Source organism: Bufo gargarizans, chromosome 5 (genome assembly GCF_014858855.1).
Source record: "Bufo gargarizans isolate SCDJY-AF-19 chromosome 5, ASM1485885v1, whole genome shotgun sequence".
Classification (NCBI taxonomy): Eukaryota; Metazoa; Chordata; class Amphibia; order Anura; family Bufonidae; genus Bufo; species Bufo gargarizans.
The window spans coordinates 415,857,677-415,879,882 of NC_058084.1; positions in this window are offsets into that span (position 1 = coordinate 415,857,677).

Below are 22,206 nucleotides of genomic sequence, written 5' to 3' on the forward strand. Positions count from 1 at the left end.
TTCAACCCAGAACAAAAAATGTGCTTTGACGGACACTAAATAACTTTCCCAGCTACAACAGGACAGCGGTAACGAGAGATTTAGCAGGATATAAATTTGAGGCCTAGTATTTAGGCGCTGGGTGACAGGTATGGGTTTAGTGACAGAATTAGACTTGGAAATACACAGTAGCGGGTGTGTGTGAAGTTATTCTGAATGACCCAATGTGCACCTTGAATATTATATACCCTTTTAGGGATAGATTTCAAATAGCTCTGATATAGCAGAAACCACTAAATTATGAAATTGCTAAATTGGGAATTGTATTTCAACCCAGAACAAAAAATGTGCTTTGACGGACACTAAATAACTTTCCCAGCTACAACAGGACAGCGGTAACGAGAGATTTAGCAGGATATAAATTTGAGGCCTAGTATTTAGGCGCTGGGTGACAGGTATGGGTTTAGTGACAGAATTAGACTTGGAAATACACAGTAGCGGGTGTGTGTGAAGTTATTCTGAATGACCCAATGTGCACCTTGAATATTATATACCCTTTTAGGGATAGATTTCAAATAGCTCTGATATAGCAGAAACCACTAAATTATGAAATTGCTAAATTGGGAATTGTATTTCAACCCAGAACAAAAAATGTGCTTTGACGGACACTAAATAACTTTCCCAGCTACAACAGGACAGCGGTAACGAGAGATTTAGCAGGATATAAATTTGAGGCCTAGTATTTAGGCGCTGGGTGACAGGTATGGGTTTAGTGACAGAATTAGACTTGGAAATACACAGTAGCGGGTGTGTGTGAAGTTATTCTGAATGACCCAATGTGCACCTTGAATATTATATACCCTTTTAGGGATAGATTTCAAATAGCTCTGATATAGCAGAAACCACTAAATTATGAAATTGCTAAATTGGGAATTGTACTTCAACCCAGAACAAAAAATGTGCTTTGACGGACACTAAATAACTTTCCCAGCTACAACAGGACAGCGGTAACGAGAGATTTAGCAGGATATAAATTTGAGGCCTAGTATTTAGGCGCTGGGTGACAGGTATGGGTTTAGTGACAGAATTAGACTTGGAAATACACAGTAGCGGGTGTGTGTGAAGTTATTCTGAATGACCCAATGTGCACCTTGAATATTATATACCCTTTTAGGGATAGATTTCAAATAGCTCTGATATAGCAGAAACCACTAAATTATGAAATTGCTAAATTGGGAATTGTACTTCAACCCAGAACAAAAAATGTGCTTTGACGGACACTAAATAACTTTCCCAGCTACAACAGGACAGCGGTAACGAGAGATTTAGCAGGATATAAATTTGAGGCCTAGTATTTAGGCGCTGGGTGACAGGTATGGGTTTAGTGACAGAATTAGACTTGAAAATACACAGTAGCGGGTGTGTGTGAAGTTATTCTGAATGACCCAATGTGCACCTTGAATATTATATACCCTTTTAGGGATAGATTTCAAATAGCTCTGATATAGCAGAAACCACTAAATTATGAAATTGCTAAATTGGGAATTGTACTTCAACCCAGAACAAAAAATGTGCTTTGACGGACACTAAATAACTTTCCCAGCTACAACAGGACAGCGGTAACGAGAGATTTAGCGGGATATAAATTTGAGGCCTAGTATTTAGGCGCTGGGTGACCGGTATGGATTTAGTGACAGAATTAGACTGGGATATGGCCAAAAAATAACCACACTATTGCTGGTTAAATGCACTTGGTGACGGGCGCAGCTTGCCCCTGATGTAGTATATGGCCAAAAAATGAACAGACTATTGCTGGTTAAATGCACTTGGTGTCACAGCTTGACCAACCACACTACTGAGGGTTAAATGCACTTGGTGACGGGCGCAGCTTGCCCCTGATGTAGTATATGGCCAAAAAATAAACAGACTATTGCTGGTTAAATGCACTTGGTGTGACAGCTTCACCCTGATGTAGGCTTTAGCCAGAAAACAACCACACCATTGAGGGTTAAATGCACTTGGTGACAGGCGCAGCTTGCCCCTGATTTTGTATATGGCCAAAAAATGAACAGACTATTGCTGGTTAAATGCACTTGGTGTGACAGCTTCACCCTGATGTAGGCTTTAGCCAAAAAACAACCACACCATTGAGGGTTAAATGCACTTGGTGACAGGCGCAGCTTGCCCCTGATTTTGTATATGGCCAAAAAATGAACAGACTATTGCTGGTTAAATGCACTTGGTGTGACAGCTTCACCCTGATGTAGGCTTTAGCCAAAAAACAACCACACCATTGAGGGTTAAATGCACTTGGTGACAGGCGCAGCTTGCCCCTGATTTTGTATATGGCCAAAAAATGAACAGACTATTGCTGGTTAAATGCACTTGGTGTGACAGCTTCACCCTGATGTAGGCTTTAGCCAAAAAACAACCACACCATTGAGGGTTAAATGCACTTGGTGACAGGCGCAGCTTGCCCCTGATTTTGTATATGGCCAAAAAATGAACAGACTATTGCTGGTTAAATGCACTTGGTGTGACAGCTTCACCCTGATGTAGGCTTTAGCCAAAAAACAACCACACCATTGAGGGTTAAATGCACTTGGTCGCAGCTTGTGCTGGCGCACCACAAGACACAAAATGGCCGCCGATCACCCCAGAAAAATGTGACTGACAAACGGTCTGGGCAGCCTAAAAACAGTGAGCAATTGAGGATCAGCAGCTCAATGATCCACAGCTGCAGATCGATCAGTTAATCAAGTCCTTTGGAGGAGTTAATCTGCCTAATCTCGCCCTACTGTCGCAGCCGCAACCTCTCCCTACGCTAATCAGAGCAGAGTGACGGGCGGCGCTATGTGACTCCAGCTTAAATAGAGGCTGGGTCACATGGTGCTCTGGCCAATCACAGCCATGCCAATAGTAGGCATGGCTGTGATGGCCTCTTGGGGCAAGTAGTATGACGCTTGTTGATTGGCTGCTTTGCAGCCTTTCAAAAAGCGCCAAGAAAGCGTCACAAAAGCGCCAAGAAAGCGACGAACACCGAACCCGAACCCGGACTTTTACGAAAATGTCCGGGTTCGGGTCCGTGTCACGGACACCCCAAAATTCGGTACGAACCCGAACTATACAGTTCGAGTTCGCTCATCCCTATTTGAGAGCTATAGATGGAAGTGGACAGAAATAAATGTGTGTGTATAATAATATAATTATTAGTGTTGGGCGAGCATGCTCGGCCAAACACTAATTTTACTCAAGCATTGCAATGCTCGGCACATTGTGGTGTTCGGCCGAATACCACGTGTGCTCGAGCGCGATGCTCGAGTCTTATCGCTGCACGTTTGTTGGCTGCTACGCAGCCAATAAACGTGCAGGTAAGTACTGCCATTCACTGTAATGTTGGCTGCTGGCATTACAGTTATTGGCTGGCCGGAAAGCATCATCGGGTGCTATATAGCACCCGATGACACGTGTTCGGCTCAGTATTAGTCAGGGAGAGCTGGAGAGCAGAAGGGAGAGATAGTGTAGGGAGTAAAATAGCAATATTTTAGTTTTTAAACTTGTTATAGACCCACAAGTCCTTTTAAGGACTATTGTTTGTGGCAGCAATATATATTTTTAGTGCAACCTGCACTAAATTGCTAAAACTTGTTAGGGACCCAAAAGTCCTTTTAAGGACTATTGTTGTATCTGGCAGCAATATATATTTTTAGCGCAACCTGCCCTAAATAGCTCGCAATTGTTTGGCCACTGCAGACAGTGACATTATCTGTGCTACATCTCCTGGGTAGACGGTGTCCGCTGCAGACAGTTACATTACCTGCACTACATCTCCTGTATAATGTTTGCGTATCCGAAATATCAGTGACATTCAGTCTAATTTTCTTGCTGCTGGTGGCAGCGACATTACCTGCGCTACATCTCCTGTATAACGTTAGCGCATCCGAAATATCAGTGACATTCAGTGTAATTGTTTTCGCCGCTGGTGACAGTATCTGCGCTATATCTCCCGTGTAACGTGTGCGCAGCCTAAAAATATCTGTGACATCTAGTGTACTTTTTCTGTAGACGGTGTCTACTGCGGACAGTTACATTACATAGTTACATAGTTGATACGGTTGAAAAAAGACATACGTCCATCAAGTTCAACCAAAGGATAGGTGGGGACGCGAATCACAGAAGAAAGTGAGACTCAGATTTCTACACGTTTTCATAAGCATTTATGTTTTTTACTTTAAGGAATTCGTCTAAACCCTTTTTGAAACTGTCCACTGTTCCTGCTGTGACCACGTCCTGAGGAAGTCTATTCCACAGATTCACAGTTCTTACAGTAAAGAAGCTTTGACGCTTCTGGAGACTGAACTTTTTCCTCTCCAGTCGGAGGCAGTGGCCCCTTGTCTTTTGAGCACATTTTATATGGAACAGCTTTTCGCCGTATTTTTTGTATGGCCCGTTTATATATTTGTATAGGTTAATCATGTCCCCCCTTAGACATCTCTTCTCAAGACTAAATTAATTCAATTTTTGTAATCTTTCTTCATAACTAAGACCCTCCATGCCCCTTACCAGTTTAGTCACTCTCCTCTGTACTTTTTTCCAGCTGCAGAGCATCCTTTCTATGGACTGGTGCCCAGAACTGGACTGCGTATTCCAGATGAGGCCGCACCAGCGCTTTGTAAAGTGGTAATATTCAGGGGTGTATCTATCACAAGGCAAACAAGGCATTTGCCTAGGGCGGCACTTGCCAATGGGGCGGAAAAATGCCTTGTTTGCTTAGTGATAGTTACACAATATGCTAAATATTTTTATTGCTCCTTGTCCGATCCGATCCTTCACTATGCGAGCGGTATCGCCGGCGCTGCATAGTGAAGGAGTTGAAAGACTTACTTCCTCCTGACCTCCCCTGCCTTTTGCGTCCGCGCGTTGCCATACAAGTGCAGAACGGATCCTGCACACGGTCACCGTTAACACTGAGGCCAGGCCCCGGCCACCAATGCACTGATCCCTGAGCCTGCTGTCTTTAAAAACTGTAAGTACTTAAATTACAGTAATTCACCAAAAATCTATTACTTAGTTGTTTTATGGGGTAAGGGGGTTGGGACCCATTGAGTGGTTAGAGGGGGGAGAAGGGGTGGGTCAAATTTATATTAGGGGGGTGCCCGAGTTTAGTCTCGCCTAGGGCAGCACAAAACCAAGATACACCACTGGTAATATTACATCCCTGCACAGCGAGTCCATGTCTCGTTTAATACATGACAATATCCTGGTGGCCTTAGAACCAGCTGATTGACATTGCATGCTGTCATTTAGTCTACCATCCACACCCAAATCCTTCTCTATAAGTGACTCTCCCAGTGTTACATCACCTAGGACAGTGGTGGGCAAACTTTTTTGTCAACTGAGCCATATATCGCCAAAACCACGATTGAAATTTCTTTTGAGAGACACATTTTTAAAACCTAAAATATATAGGAAGGAAGCGCATGCTGAAGTGAATTGGTCCATGATGCGGGCTGCACACGGCCGTGTGCAGCCCGCATCATGGACCCATTCACTTCAATAGGTCCAGGATCCGGGATATGAGTGCTACAGAGTGCTTCCGTGGTGCTTCTGGCTGTGCCTCCGCACCGCAAAAAAGTAGTGCATGCGCTACTTTTTTGCGGTGCGGAGGCACAGCCAGAAGCACCACGGAAGCACTCTGTAGCACTCATATCCCGGATCCTGGACCCATTGAAGTGAATGGGTCCGTGATCCTCATGCAGCTGCCCCATGGTCTGTGTCCGTGCATTGCGGACCGCTATTTGCGGTCCGCAGCACAGGCACGGCGCCCTTACATTCGTGGGTATGAGCCCAGAGTGTGTTTTTGCATACTTTTTTATGTACTTTCTTTTATTTGGATCTTGATTATTATTTAATTTTATCTTTATCATTTTTTACTTTTATTAAACTTGTCTGCAGACATTACTTTTGCTGTTTAAACACATGCCAAGCAAATGCTGATGCCAAATAATTGAGTCACCTGTAGAAGGAGGTAGAAGGAGGTACACTGACTCTGAAAGGAGGTAGAAGGAGGTACACTGACTCTGAAAGGAGGTAGAAGGAGGTACACTGACTCTGAAAGGAGGTAGAAGGAGGTACACTGACTCTGACTTGTAGCCTGCAGCGGTGTTCTGTCTCTGGCAGATTTCACTGACCGGGAAGTTTTCAATACCCCTCGTCACTTCCTCTTCGTTCCGACGTCTACTCTGGAAGGAGGTGCTTACTGCCGGCCCTACTGTGATGCGCGTGCGCTAATACTAGTTAGCAAACACGCCCTCTCTTGCTTTGTGGAACGCAAATGCGTCTCACAGGCAAGATTCGATTCCTCTGTAGTGCAGGATGGGTCGCCGTGGGAAAGAGCCGCATTGAAGGGTCTAAAGAGCTGCTTGTGGCTCGCGAGCCGCACTTTGCCGACCACTGACCTAGGACATATGAAGCTGAGATTATTACTACCAAGATGCATAACTTTACATTTGTCCACATTGAACCTCATTTGCCAAGTTCATGCCTAGTCACTCAGAGTGTTCAAGTCAGCTTGTAGTTTGTGGACATCTTCTATAGACTGTACAGTTCTACACAGTTTAGTGTCATCTGCAAAAATAGAAATTGAGCTATTAATCCTGTCTTCGATATCATTAATAAATAAATAAAGTAATAAAGGGCACTACATCTCCTGTATAACGTTTGCCCATCCTTAATATCAGTGACATTAATTCAGTGTAATTTTTTATTAGCCGCTGGTGACAGCGACATTACTTGCGCTGTACCTCCTGTATAACGTTTACGCAACCTAAATATCAGTGACATTAATTCAGTGTCATTTTGTTTCAGGCGGTGGTGACAGCGACATTACTTGCGCTATACCTCCTGCATAACGTTTGTGCATCCTAAATATCAGTGACATTCATTCAGTGCCATTTTTTATTAGGCGGTGGTGACAGCGACATTACTTGCGCTAGACCTCCTGTTTAGCGTGTGCGCATCCTAAATATCAATGACATTCATTCAGTGCAATTTTTTATTAGGCGGTGGTGACAGCGATATTACTTGCGCTATACCTCCTGTTTAACGTGTGCACATCCTAAAAATATCAGTGACATTTTGTGTACTTTATTTGCGCATACACTTACGTGTGACTTGTACTTGCAAGCATATATACCATTTAATATGCCCAAGGCGAGCAGTAAGGTATGGGGAAGTGGCCATGCTGCTGATGATGCATGCAGAGGCCGTGGCCCTGGGCGCAGTGAAACTTTGCCTGCTGCCAGAGCACAAGAAACACACTCATCCACGATACCTAGCCTTATGTCCCAGTTTGCATGGTGGCGCAGACACCACTCTCGAAGTCAGACCAGTGCGACCAGGTGGTCGGTTGGATTGCAGCAGATAATGCTTCCAGTCGGTTAAGCACCACCCTGTCTTCCACAAAGTCCAGTCTCAGTAGCCAAGAGTCTGGTCAACAGAATCCTCACCCTGATTCTCCTTCCACCCACCATGGAGAGTCTTGGCAAACAAGTGATCCCACACTCGTATATTCCGAGGAGCTGTTTTCATCGCCATTCCTTAATTTGGGCCTCTCGCCAAGCCCACTTGATGAGGGACATGATCTTGTGCCCTGATTCCCAAACTCTGGAGCATCCACAGTCAGAAGAAGATGACGGTGGGGAACGGTGTAGTGTACGGGAGAGTAATACCCCGTCACTACAGAAGGGTCACTTGGGTACTGTCGTTCCCCCTGTATTTATGGGGAGGTTGGTATAAAATATCTTGTTAATGTAATGCTATGTACTTCCTGTTACTGTGAAATGTGCATGTGCAGGCCGGCTAGGGTGTCATTCCAGCTCTGAGTCACTAGAGGGAGCTAGGGAACCCTAGTTTATATAAGGCCCAGTCAGGAAGTAGTAAGCAGACAGACAGTGGGAAAAGGAGTCCGAGATGATCCTGTGTCTGAGTCAAGGCCAGGCTATGGGCCTGTGAGAGTAAAGCAGGCCTGAAGCATGCCGACTAGGAGAGGGTAGTAGAGGCCCTGTAACCGGGTTCCGGATCCAAGGAAAAGGTTCCCCTCCTGAGTCATCATCCGTTTTAGCTGAAACATCATAAGCAACCAGCCGGGAAACAGAATACAACAGCGGCCAATCTGACAAAGCAAGAGGTACTCAAGATAACAGAGGAGGTACTCAATAAGGATAGCTTCAAGGATAAGCCAGAGATAGGGCATTGGACCTTGGAGAATAATTCATATGTGGCAGGACCAGTCAGGAATAGTGTGCAAGCCGCCTGTACTGCATCTCCTGTAATTAACACTCTGTAAAGAACATTGCTAAAACCGTCCAGTCTGTACTTCTAAGAACCAACTGTATTCAAATAGAAACCAACTGTCTTCCATGGAACTGCGCTTCCAACTGCGTCCATGTATGATTCTCACTGACATTCAGTAAAGTTCCAGTTTTGGTTGGCTATCCCGTGGTTGTTCCGTTATTCCACATTACTTCACACGGCGTGTCACCGTTTAATTGACACTGGCGTCACGAACATTAAATACCTGCCTGTTCCAGTATTTGCCCCGATTGAAGACGACAGTGGATCCCAGGTTAGTGGGTTAATCTGCACTACAAAGCTCAGCATACACTACTGACCCCCTCGGACACTGCATCCCTCTTTTTGGCGTCACGAACAGGATCCGCATGCTTCTGAAGTGCAGAGAAGTGTGAACTGTGTGCTTTGACTATTCCACCACCGTATTGCAAGGACTGTAACCTTTATTTCTAAATCTGTGGATTACAATTGTGCCTGGGAGGAATCAGAGACGCTGTACTGTGTTGCGCTACCCCCAGAGAGAAAATCGTATTTATGGACTGTGATTTATTGGACTTTTCATCAACCTGCTTGCTGTCATTGAATTGTAGCATCAGGACATCTAAAATGGCCGCCGACGCCATGAGGCTTTTTGCTGCGCCATCACGATGTACAGAGGCGCGAATATTTGGCGCCAAAACCCTCCAAGAAGGAGGAGGAGATTGTCCTGGAGCGCCACCCACCTTGAGAAGTGATGATGCGGCTGACTTTCCTGAAGAGTTACGCCTGGGAGGCGGGCCTCAGATGGAGGTAGACCGGCCCAGTCAGAGGGAGGAGCCAGTGTGGACTCTGAACACAGCGGAAGAGAGACAAGATAGCTACCAGCGATCGGAGGACTGCGCTGAGGCCCGGCGTTTGGCGGCAGCTGCCGCAATTACACTAGAGGCCACTGTTGCCGGACCCCCGGTGGCACCGCAGACCTGCACAAAGGCCGACATAGCGGCTCTACGCAAGAGAGTTTACTGGGTGGAGGACCTCGGGTACGACGGATGCCAGTGGATCCCGTTTCCCAGAACGGATGCAGAGATGGAGGCAATGAAAGACAAGCCTCCCCCTTTAAAGATTGTCAGAGGGGACGGATTCCAGATGTGGCCGGCCTTACCAGAACAGTTGCTGCAAGATCCGTTCATCGAGTCTTCATCAGAAGAGGAGTATGACACTCGTCTGTGAGTAGGCCTTTCTACATGTCTGTCTCCATAATGGCCGTTTTGTCCCTCCAGTTGGCAGAGCTGGTGAAGCTTGCTGCCAGTTATACACGGCCGGTGGCATTCTAACCGAATGATAGTGCCACTGCATACCACAGCTTCCAGCTGCCCATGTTGTGTTTGGGACACCCGGCCTGCTGCTAAAATCCCAGTTGTGCCTTAGTTTGCACTGTTTTTCCCTTTTTACCCCCATTTCAGGTTGAAAAGACATTTTTATGTCAGCACTATTTTAAAGGGTAAGCAGGACTTGCCAGGATAACATGACCCTGGTATTGTCAGAGTCCTGTATTGTCATTTTATATATGTGCTGCTGACTGTATTTAGTAACCGGTTTTTATTCACGCCTATGTGCCCAGAGATGGACTTCCTATGTGCAAGCCTCTGAGAGGTTAATTTTATTATGGACTTATTTATTGTCATGGACTATCCTGGTTCTTTAAACATCCGCTGTGCCAGGTCAGCGCCCCCGTTCCACTCACTATCCTGAGAAGAAGAGAACGACGCCCCTTGTCACCGCACTTCACCTTTGCCAATTGGGTCTGATAAGAGTGTAAATGACATATATGTATGCATGCATGTGTCTTTCTCTATTTCAGGTCATGATTCCAGTTGGGCGGGCCCTGATGGAGTACGAGGTCATACTCAGCTTAAAGCAGCGGGGTATGTAGTGTACGGGAGAGTAATACCCCGTCACTACAGAAGGGTCACTTGGGTACTGTCGTTCCCCCTGTATTTATGGGGAGGTTGGTATAAAATATCTTGTTAATGTAATGCTATGTACTTCCTGTTACTGTGAAATGTGCATGTGCAGGCCGGCTAGGGTGTCATTCCAGCTCTGAGTCACTAGAGGGAGCTAGGGAACCCTAGTTTATATAAGGCCCAGTCGTAAGTAGTAATCAGACAGACAGTGGGAAAAGGAGTCCGAGATGATCCTGTGTCTGAGTCAAGGCCAGGCTATGGGCCAGTGAGAGTAAAGCAGGCCTGAAGCCTGCCGACTAGGAGAGGGTAGTAGAGGCCCTGTAACCAGGTTCCGGATCCAAGGAAAAGGTTCCCCTCCTGAGTCATCATCCGTTTTAGCTGAAACATCATAAGCAACCAGCCGGGAAACAGAATAGAACAGCGGCCAATCTGACAAAGCAAGAGGTACTCAAGATAACAGAGGAGGTACTCAATAAGGATAGCTTCAAGGATAAGCCAGAGATAGGGCATTGGACCTTGGAGAATAATTCATATGTGGCAGGACCAGTCAGGAATAGTGTGCAAGCCGCCTGTACTGCATCTCCTGTAATTAACACTCTGTAAAGAACATTGCTAAAACCGTCCAGTCTGTACTTCTAAGAACCAACTGTATTCAAATAGAAACCAACTGTCTTCCATGGAACTGCGCTTCCAACTGCGTCCATGTATGATTCTCACTGACATTCAGTAAAGTTCCAGTTTTGGTTGGCTATCCCGTGGTTGTTCCGTTATTCCACATTACTTCACACGGCGTGTCACCGTTTAATTGACACTGGCGTCACGAACATTAAATACCTGCCTGTTCCAGTATTTGCCCCGATTGAAGACGACAGTGGATCCCAGGTTAGTGGGTTAATCTGCACTACAAAGCTCAGCATACACTACTGACCCCCTGGGACACTGCAACGGCAATTAGTGTTTCACGAGGTGGATGATGATGTTGAGACACAGTTGCCAATAAGTCAACTGTAATTAGTGTCTCAAGAGGTTCATGATGAGGATGGGACACAGTTGTCTATAACTGAGGTTGTTGTTAGGTCAGCAAGTCAGGAGGATGACCAGAGTGAGGAGGTGGAAGAGGAGCTGTTGGACAATGAAGTCACTGACCCAACCTGGGAAGGAGGCAAGCCGAGTGATCATAGCAGTACAGAGCGGGAGGGATCCACAGCATTGCAACAGGCTGGAAGAGGGAGAAGGGAGAAGGCGGGCCACACCAAACAGGCCCGCAACTTTTCCCTGGAGCACCCCCTTGCGGCAATCTCCCTTGCCAAGGGGGAGGTGTTCAGCAGTCTGGCGCTTTTTTGAGGAAAGTGTGGACGATAAAAGAATTGTCATTTGCAACCTGTGCCGTACCAAAATGAGCAGGGACGTGAACACTAGCAACCTCACCATCACAAGCATGATCCACCACATGGCATCAAAGCACCCTAATAGGTGAGCCGAATGCCTGGGTCCACAACCAGTGTCTGCGGGTCACACCATTGCCTCCTCTTCCCCTGTGTTACATGCTGGCCAATCCCCTGTCCAAGACGCAGGCCCGGATGCATCCCGCCATGCACCTGGACCTTCGCAAGCACCATCAGCTAGCACATCCACTTTTGTGTCCCAGGGCAGCGTACAAATGTCTATACCCCAGGCATTTGAACGAAAGAGCAAATACCCAGTCACCCACCCACAGTCCATAGCACCTTTCCAAATTGCTGGCCCTGGAAATGTTGCCATTTAGGCTTGTGGACACTGAGGCTTTCTGCAGTCTTATGGCTGTCCCATGGTACTCTGTCCCCAGCCGCCAATATTTTTCACGGTGTGCAGTCCCAGCCTTACACCAGCAAATGTCCCATAACATCACCCAACGCAGTTATTGGGAAGGTCCACTTAGCGACTGACACATGAACAAGTGCTTTTGGCCAGGGACGCTAAATTTCCCTGACGGCACACTGGGTGAATGTTGTGGAGGCCGGAAGTGAGTCGTACCGACGACAAGAATTTAGAGCCCTACTTCCATCAGGGTTTCCGCCATCACCTAAGTTAGTGGCTGCAACCCCCCTTCTCCTCCTCCGCCTCCACCTCTAAATTATCATTTTGCAGCACCAGTCAGCCATCAGTCAGTAGCTGGAAGCAGTGTATCACTGCAGTGGGGAAGTGGCAACAGCCGTGCTTAAACTGATCTGCTTAGGTGACAAACAGCACACCGCCGCTGAGCTGTGGCAGGGGATAAGGGACCAGACTGAGCTGTGGCTCTCGCCACTCAACCTACAACCAGGAATGGTTGTGTCTGATAATGGCCGTAACTTGGTGGCGGCTTTGGAGCTCGGAAAGCTCACATATATACCATGCCTAGCCGACGTGTTCAACCTAGTGGTTCAGCGGTTTCTCAAAACCTACCCCTATTTGCCTGAGCTACTGGTGAAGGTGCGCCACATGTCTGCCCATTTCCGCAAGTCATCGACAGCTTCCCCCGTCTGGCAACTCTGCAGCAGCGCTTGCAATTGCCAGCTCACCGAACGGTTGTGCGACGTGAGCACGCTCTGGAACTCGACGTTCCACATGTTGGCCAGACTTTGTGAGCAGCAGAGGGCATTAGTGGAATACCAGCAGCAACATGGTCGACACCTTTCCAGTCAGGAAAGTCCAGTCTTCACAAGCAACTTTTAAGAAATCAACACAGATGGTGAGCGGCGATAACGCTATTATCAGCGTAACCATCCCATTTCTGTGTCTACTGAAACGCTTGCTGCTTACAATAAAGGCGGACACTTTGCATGTGGAAGAGTGGGAAATGGGGGAAGAAAGTACACAGGGTGATAGCCAGACCACCCTCAGTTCGTCTTCTCAGCGTGAATTGGATGATGAGAAGGAGCAGGAGACGGTTGCCTCCTCTACAGAGGGTAGTACCCATGGAAGTTTTCTTCCATCTGGTTAGTGTGGATGGGTAGAAGAGGAGGGAGAGGATGAGGAGATTGAGAGTCATCCTCCTGATGAGGACAGCAAAATTTTGTCTTTGGCACACGTGGCTGACTTTATGTTAGACTGTCTTTCCCCTGACCTTCACGTTGTACGCATTTTGGCCAACACCGATTACTGGTTGTTCGCGCTTCTGGACCCCCGCTACAAAGAGAACTTCTCATCTCTCATTCCTGTGGTGGAGAAGATGAGCAAAATGGTGCAAAAAAAAAAATTCCAGCTGACAACGCTGGCTGCAGAATGCATAGTTCCTTGGCCAACCGAGGAGGGGAAATTAGGGGAACACACAGCAGTTCCAACAGAGGCAAGGCAACACTCTCCAAGGCCTGGGACAGTTTTTGACACCCTGCCAGCACCCTCAACCTGATGCGCGGCCTAGTGTCACAAGGAGGGAAAATTTTTGGAAGATGGTGAAGGAGTATGTAGCAGACTGTGTCAGCGTCCTCAGTGATCCCTGTGTGCCTTACAACTATTGGGTGTCCAAGCTGGACACGTGGCACAAACTGGCACTCTACGCCTTGGAGGTTCTGGCCTGCCCCGCCGCCAGTGTTTTGTAAGAGCGTGTATTAAGTGCTGTTGGGGCATAATAACTGATAAGTGCATCTGCCTGTCAACTGAAAATGCTGACCGGTTGACTATTATAAAAATGAACAAGGCCTAGATTGCCCCTGACTTTTCTACTCCACCAGAGGAAAGCAGCTGAACATAAAGGCACTCTAAATGTGGCTTTTATGGTGTATTGAATACACTGTATTCTCATGCACCCCTTCCCCCACTAAAAAGGGTATATGGTTCAATCTCCCTTTTCTCGTCCTCGTCCTCCTCCATCATATCAACATGCTTATTAGGCTGCCCTCGCTCCTATTGTTTAAGAGGGTCAGCTCAGCAGCGGGCCTTCACCCATAATGTTTTTGAGGGCCACCAGCAGGCCCTCACCCATAATGTTTTTGAGGGCCACCAGCAGGCCCTCAACCATAATGTTTTAGAGGGTCAGCTCAGCAGCAGACCCTCAGCCCAAAATTTTAAGATGGTCAGCTCGGCAGCAGGCTCTCGTGCCCACAAAATTTCTTAAATGGTCAGCTCGGCAGCAGGCCCCCGCCACAACATTTTTTAGATGGTCAGTACTGCAGCAGGCCCTTGCCCATAATGTTTTAGATCAGGGCTGGCCAACCTGTGGCTCTCCAGCTGTTGCAAAACTACAACTCCCAGCATGCCTAGACTGCTTACAGCTATCAGCCTACAGCAGGGAATGGTGGGAATTGTAATTTTACAACAGCTGGAGAGCCACAGGTTGGCCAGCCCTGTTTTAGATGGTCAGCTCGGCAGCTGGCCCTCGCCCACAAAATATTTTAGATAATCAGCTCAGCAGCAGGCCCTTACCCTTAATGTTTTATAGGGTCACCAGCAGAACATCAATCATAATTTTTCAAGGGTGTGTATGGTGTCCTCCTTTATGTGTAATAAAGGGTGCATTGGATTGCCAGTTCCTTGTAATTTTTGGCAGCCCTTTCACTTAGTGCATAGGCTAGTCCCAGAAGTCCCACTACCTGAACAATTGTAGCACAATGTGAATGAGGCCCTCCTTTATGTGATATACAGGTTGTATCGGAGTGCCTCTTCCTTTTTTGGCAGCACCTGCACTTTATATACAAGTAAATATACAGGTAAATATACATTTTTCCTTTAAAATTGATTTTATCTTCGGTTTGGTGCATATTATTGTCAGTCTGTAAAAGTGGCATGCTACTCAGACAACATCGTTCCCAGCAGCGACTTGGGAGTCCAAGATGCAGCCAGACATCCTCCCCATGCTGTTCCCGAACCATTTCAGTGGTGTTGCCATCAATTTCTGACCTGTTCCTATGAACCAGACACCTTCCACTCTTCAGAGCAGGGGGTGCCTGGTTTAATGCTCGGGTTCTCCCATTGACTTCCATTTACACATGTCCCTTTAAGATTCCCCTGCAGGCACACGTGAGCCACTCACAATCTTAATGTTTATGTTTATATTCCTTCTCAGTCCGTTTTTAACTGCTTCTATCCCCGAGGCAGTTTTTACCTTCCTGCCCAGGCCATTGTTTGCAAATCTGACATGTGTTACTTTATGTGGTAATAACTTTGGAACACTTTTACTTATCCAAGCCATTCTGAGATTGTTTTCTCGTGTCACATTGTACTTCAGACACGTTAGACATCCCCGGCCACGCCCCCTTCCCCGGTAGACACGCCCCCTTCCCCCGCTCAGCACTGCCTTCAAAACCTCTGGATTGAGCGCGCTTCTGCACACCGCAGGCTGCACATGCAGAAGCGCTATCACATGAGGACACCCACCGGCCGCATCTCCCAGGTAACAACCACCATCCCTATATGCCTGGACCCATCCCAGATATATATATATAACCACCTTCTATTACCACACGCCTGGATCCATCCTCAGCATTACAAACTATTGCGTCCTCTACACCATCTACCTGATTAGCCCCCCAGCAAACAGCACCCACCAAAACACCCACACCCACCATTAGGCCGCCATTCAACCCATGTATTAGCATCCGCTCATCACTTTCAATTGGATATATACTGACCCAGTAAACCTTATAATGCTTTTTTCAAATACTACCATACAGCTCTCATACCTCAAACACACAAGTAAATATCACTTCATCATGTACCACAGCTGTGCCGACTACCATACCCTTGAAAAGGGATTCCAACAGGAATGCTCCCCATTAAGCCTACGGTGACAAGGATACAGGTACCAACAATACACCCTCTTACTAAGTTACCTGTACACAGTATTTCTTGGATAATGATACTAACCGTCCTTTTACCCAAGGGGTGACAGCACCCTCCGCTAAAACTGTACATGCACGTATTTATTCATCTATTTAATTTTTATTTTTTATTTTTATGCATTTATTCTGTCAGTTCCTGTCTCATCTAGACCAAATGATTATACGGTATATTTTTATGTATATTAAGCCGCTATTAGGTATATACACATATACCAGCTCACATTTGTGAAATTTCTCATAACAAACGCCTCTCCAAAAGATAATATTTTTTATAATTTTTTATTTGTTATGCATACAGATCTTCTACATTTTACATTATTATATATTTACTATATATATATATATATGGTACCCCGAAACGCGTCATCTTCAAACAAAAAATAAAAAATACTTTGTATCCTCAATTGGGTTGTGAACTGCGCCTTGTGTCCATCTGCTCACCGCACGAACCCAGTGCAGACGAGCTCCCCTTCATATATCACATTGTACTTCATGACAGTGGTAAATTGGAGTCTATTTATTTAAATTTCATGTATAAGAAAAAATACTAAATTAGCAAAAATTTGACAAATTCACAATTTTCTAAATTTGAATGCCTCTACTTTTAAGACAGATAGTAATACCTCATAAAGTAGTTATCAATCAACATTCCCCATATGTCTACTTTATTTTGGCATCATTTTTTTAAATGTTATTTTATATGTAATTTTTTAGGACTTAAAAAGGCAATTTTTCATATTTTCATGAAAATGTCCAAAACCTTTTTTTTAAGCACCAATTAGGTTAAAGTGATTTTGAGAGGCTGATGTTACAAACTTTGTTAACCCTTGAGATTTCCCACAAGAATTAAAGGAAAATGGAGGTGAAATAAAATTTTCATTTTTTGCAGATTTTATATGTTGATCAATTTTTTCTTGCAACACAGCAAGGGTTAACAGAAAAATAAACCTCAATATGCATTACTCTGATTCTTCAGTTTACAGAAATAGACCATATGTGGTAGTAAACTGCTATAGGGGCACATGGCAGTGGTCAGAAGGAAGAGAGCGCCATATGGTTTTTGGAGGCAGATTTTGCTAGAATGATTTTTGGGTGCCATTTTGTATTTGAAGAGACCCAGACGTACCCCTACAGTGGAAACCCTCAAAAAGTGACCCCATTTTTGAAATAATTTATTAAGGGGTGTACTGAGCACTTTGACCCCATAAGCGGAATTTAGAAACACTTGGCTGTGAAAATGAAAAGTTTTATTTCTTCCAATAAAATGTTGCTTTAGCCCCAAATTTTTCATTTTCACAAGGGGTAACAGAAGAAAAAGCCCCCCATTTTCTCCTAAATACGGCAACACCCCATATGTGGTGGTAAATTGCTGTAGGGGAACATGGTAGGATTTAGAAGGGAAGGAGCGACATATGGTTTTTGCAGCGCAGATTTTGATGGATTGGTTTACGGGCGCCATGGGTTTTTAATTTTTGAGCGATTGTCTTATGTGGGCGTTTATTTTTTGCCAGATGAGGTGACGTTTTCATTGGTACCATTCTGGGGTACATATGACTTTTTGATCACTCAATATTATGCATTTTATAAGGCGAAGGTAACAAAAGAATGACTGTTATTTATTTATTTTTTTCAGCGTTCACCTGACAAGGTAGATCGTGATATTTTTTATAGAGCTGGTTTTTACGAATGTGGCAATACCTAATATGTCAATTTTTTTTACATTTTTGTGAAGGCTACTTTCACACTGGCGTTTTGGTTTCCGTTTGTGAGATCGGTTCAGGGATCTCACAAGCGGTCCAAAACAGATCAGTTTTGCGCATAATGCATTCTGAATGGATAAGGATCTGCTCAGAATGCATCAGTTTGGCTCAGTTTGGCTCCGTTCCGCCTCCAATCCGCTTTGGAGAAGGACACCAAAATGCTGCTTGCATCGTTTTGGTGTCCGTCTGACGAAACTGAGCCAAATGGATCCATCCTGACACACAATGTAAGTTAATGGGGACGGATCCGTTTTCACTGACATAATATGGCACAATAAAAAATTGATCTGTCCCCCATTGACTTTCAATGGTGTTCAAGACGGATCCGTTTTGGCTATGTTAAAGATAAGGCCTCAGGCCTCATGCACAGGACCGTTGTGTGCATCAGTGGCCGTTGTGCCGTTTTCCGTTTTTTTTCGCTGACCCATTGACTTTCAATGGGTCCATGGAAAAATCGGAAAATGCACCGTTTTGGCAGCCGAGACCGTGATCCGTGTATCCTGTCCGTCCAAAAAATATGACCTGTCCTATTTTTTTGACGGACAACAATTCACGGACCCATTCAAGTCAATGGGTCCGTGAAAGAACACGGATGCACACAAGATTGGCATCCGGATCCGTGGCCGTAGGTTACTTTCATACAGACGGATCCGAAGATCCGTCTGCATAAAAGCTTTTTCAGATGTGAGTTTTCACTTCGTGAAAACTCAGATCCGACAGTATATTCTAACACAGAGGCGTTCCCATAGTGATGGGGACGCTTCTAGTTAGAATATACAACGAACTGTGTACATGACTGCCCCCTGCTGCCTGGCAGCACCCGATCTCTTACAGGGGGCTGTGATCCGTACAATTAACCCCTCAGGTGCCGCACCTGAAGGGGTTAATTGTGCGTATCATATCCCCCTGTAAGAGATCAGGGGCTGCCAGGCAGCAGGGGGCAGACCCCCCCTCCCCAGTTTGGTGGCCAGTGGTGGCCAGTGTGCGGCCTCCCTCCCTCTATTGCATTAATAACATTGGTGGCAGTGTGCGGCCTCCCCCCCGATCATTGGTGGCAGCAGAGTTCCGATCGGAGCCCCAGCGATTAAACTGGGACTCTGATCGGAAGTCTATGCCAGCCTCAGTGCCTCATCACATCTCCTGCCACAGTGCGCCGTGATTTGCCAGCCACACTGCCTCAACACATTAGAAGCCATAATGCCCCCTGACTATACCAGCCATGATTCCTCATCAAATATACAGCCACAGTGCCCCCTGACTTTGCTAGCCAGATTGCCTCATCACATTAGCAGCCATAATTCCCTCTCACTATGCCAGTCTCAATGCCACCTGGCAACCACAGTGTCTCATCACATTGCAAGCCACAGTGTTTAATCACAGTGCCCGCTGACTACGCTAGCCACAGAGCACTATCATAAGTAGGGCCAGTTCACACCACTTATTTTCTCCCCCCCCCCCCCATCATTGGTGGCAGCGGAGTTCCGATCGGAGTCCCAGTTTAATCGCTGGGGCTCCGATCGGTAACCATGGCAACCAGGACGCTACTGCAGTCCTGGTTGCCATGGTTACTTAGCAATAGTAGAAGCATCATACTTACCTGCTGGCTGCTGCGATGTCTGTGTCCGGGTGGGAGCTCCTCCTACTGGTAAGTGACAGCAATGCGCCATATTGTGTCAACGTCAAACGGATCCGTCCCCATTGACTTGCATTGTAATTCAGGACGGATCCGTTTGGCTCCGCACGGCCAGACGGACACCAAAATGACTTTTTTTCATGTCCGTGGATCCTCCAAAAATCAAGGAAGACCCAAGGACGAAAAAACGGTCACGGATCACGGACCCCATTTTTGCGGACCATAAAAAAAAACGTGTGCATGAGGCCTAATACAAACGGATCCATTCTGAACGAATGCATGCGGTTGTATTATCTGAACGGTTGCATTTGTGCAGATCCATGACGGATTCGCACCAAACGCGAGTGTGAAAGTAGCCTAAGTTTTACACAGTAAAAGCATTTTTGAAAAGAATAAAATCTTGTTTTTGTGTTGCCATTTTCTGAGAGCCATATTTTTTAAATTTTTAGGTGATTTTCTTATGTAGGGTCTTGTTTTTATCAGGATGAGATGACGATTTGATTCATACCATTTCTGATTTTGATCGTTTGGTAATACACTTTTTGTGAGGCAAGGTGACCAAAAATGACTGTTCTGGTACAGTTTTTATTTTTATACGGCGTTCACCTGATGGGTGGATTATGTGACGCGGCGATACCAAATATGACTATTTTTTTTATAGTTTTACACAGTAAAAGCATTTTTTTAAAGAAAGAAAACTTGTTTTTGTGTTGCCATTTTCTGAGAGCCAAATTTTTATATTTTTTGAGCGATTGTCTTAGGTAGGGTCTAATTTTTTTCAGGATAAAATGACTGATTGATTGGTACCAACTGCGACCACAGCATCTGAGGCATCTTTGTCCTGAAGTTCTTTGCTTCCAGGGCCCGAACAAGCCTCCATGCCATGAGGTTGCTATGGCAGTGTTGAAGACTCTGGAAGACTCTGAGACCTACAACAGTGATATTCCTACGGAGGCCTGCATGTAGCAGGACTCCATAGGAACACAGTAAATCTCATATAGGCCACTATAGTAAATCATTGCAGTCTATGGGAGAAGCGATCAGATGATCGCATGTTAAATTCCCCTAGGGGGACTTTAAAAAACTGAAAAATAAAATGACTAAAAGTCTTTGAAATTATACAAAAATAAAAAAACATCTAAAAATTCAAATCAGCCCCTTTTCCCATGTTAAAAGCAAAATAAACAATAAAAATAAAAATCATTGTGATTGTTTCACACAAAATGCTCATACTATTAAAATATAAATGTATTCCTTACGGTGAATGCTGTAATAAAAGAAAAATCAAAACTGCGGATTTTCCTTTTTGTTGCTTCATCTGCCAAAAAGCTAAATAAGCAATCAAAAAGGCATATACATTCCAAAATGGTATCCATAAAAACAACAGATTGCCCTGCAAAAAAAAACCTACTTGGCTTGGCTACACCTTCTACCAGTTTGGCTCCGTCTACATCATTGGGGCCACTTCTATGTTTTTTTCCACTTTGAGTTCCCAATCCTTCTCTGTACATATACATAATAAGTGCTAAGAGGTTGTATGAAGTGAACTCACTTGCTTAACTTGTTCCATACATGGCTGGTACTGGCTGTATAGTACATCAGGCACCCATCAGCAGTACCCATGATAGGCGATGATGCCAATCCCAGTCATTTAACCCCTCCAGTTCATTTGTGGAGTTAGACAGAGGAGGGGCTCCCACCGTCCTCTGATCCGATCCTCCACGGCAAAATCATAGGGCTCTGATCGGTTTCCATGACAGCCTGATGCCTTGTGAAAGTTCCAGGTCTGTCATGGCTAGCTACCTGCGAAGCTGTGTCTGAGCTTCACAGGCAGCATGTTAGAATCCCATAGACTACAATGGAGACTAAAAATTACAGTAAAAAAACAAAGGTTAAAAAAGACACACAAAAATAATAAAAATTCAAATAAGTCTCTTTTCCAATTTTACATATGAAAATAAACAATAAGAAAAAAAACATAACAGGCATCACCACGTCCAAACGATTAAAATATAAAAATATTTTTCCTGCACATTGAACGCCGTAATAGAAAATAAATAAATAAAAATGCATGATTCGCTATTTTTTGGTCACCTTGTGTCCTCAAAAATACAATAAAAAATAACGTGATTAACCTGTAGAGGAACCTGAAGGACCAGAGCCGTACATGTATGACAAGCTGATAGGGCGGGTGCAGGAGCTGCGCCCCCAATACAGGTTGCATTGTAATGCATTGCAGAGGGGATCAGACCCCAGAGTGGGACAAAAATAAAAAGTAAAAAAGTAAAGTTTCAAGTACAAAAAAAATAACATTTCCCAAAATAAAACACATAATATTGTAAAAAAAAAAAACAAAAAAAAAAACTGACATATTGGGTATTGCCTTGTCCGTAACTACCGGCTCTATAAAAATATCACATGATCCACCCCCTCACCTGAATGCCGTAGAAAAAAATCTAATAAAAACTGTGCTAAAACACTAATTACACATCACAAAGTGATCAAAAAGGCGTAGCCCCCCAAAATAGTACCAATAAAACCATCACCTCATCCCGCAAAAAAATAACCCCCTACATAAAACAATTGGACAAAAAAAAATAAACTATGACTTTCAGAATATGGAGACACTAAAACATAATCTAACCCATCAGGTTAGACAGCCATTTTTTGTCACCTTACATCAGAAAAAGTGTAATATAAAGCGATCAAAAAGTCATACGCACCCCAACATAGTACCAATC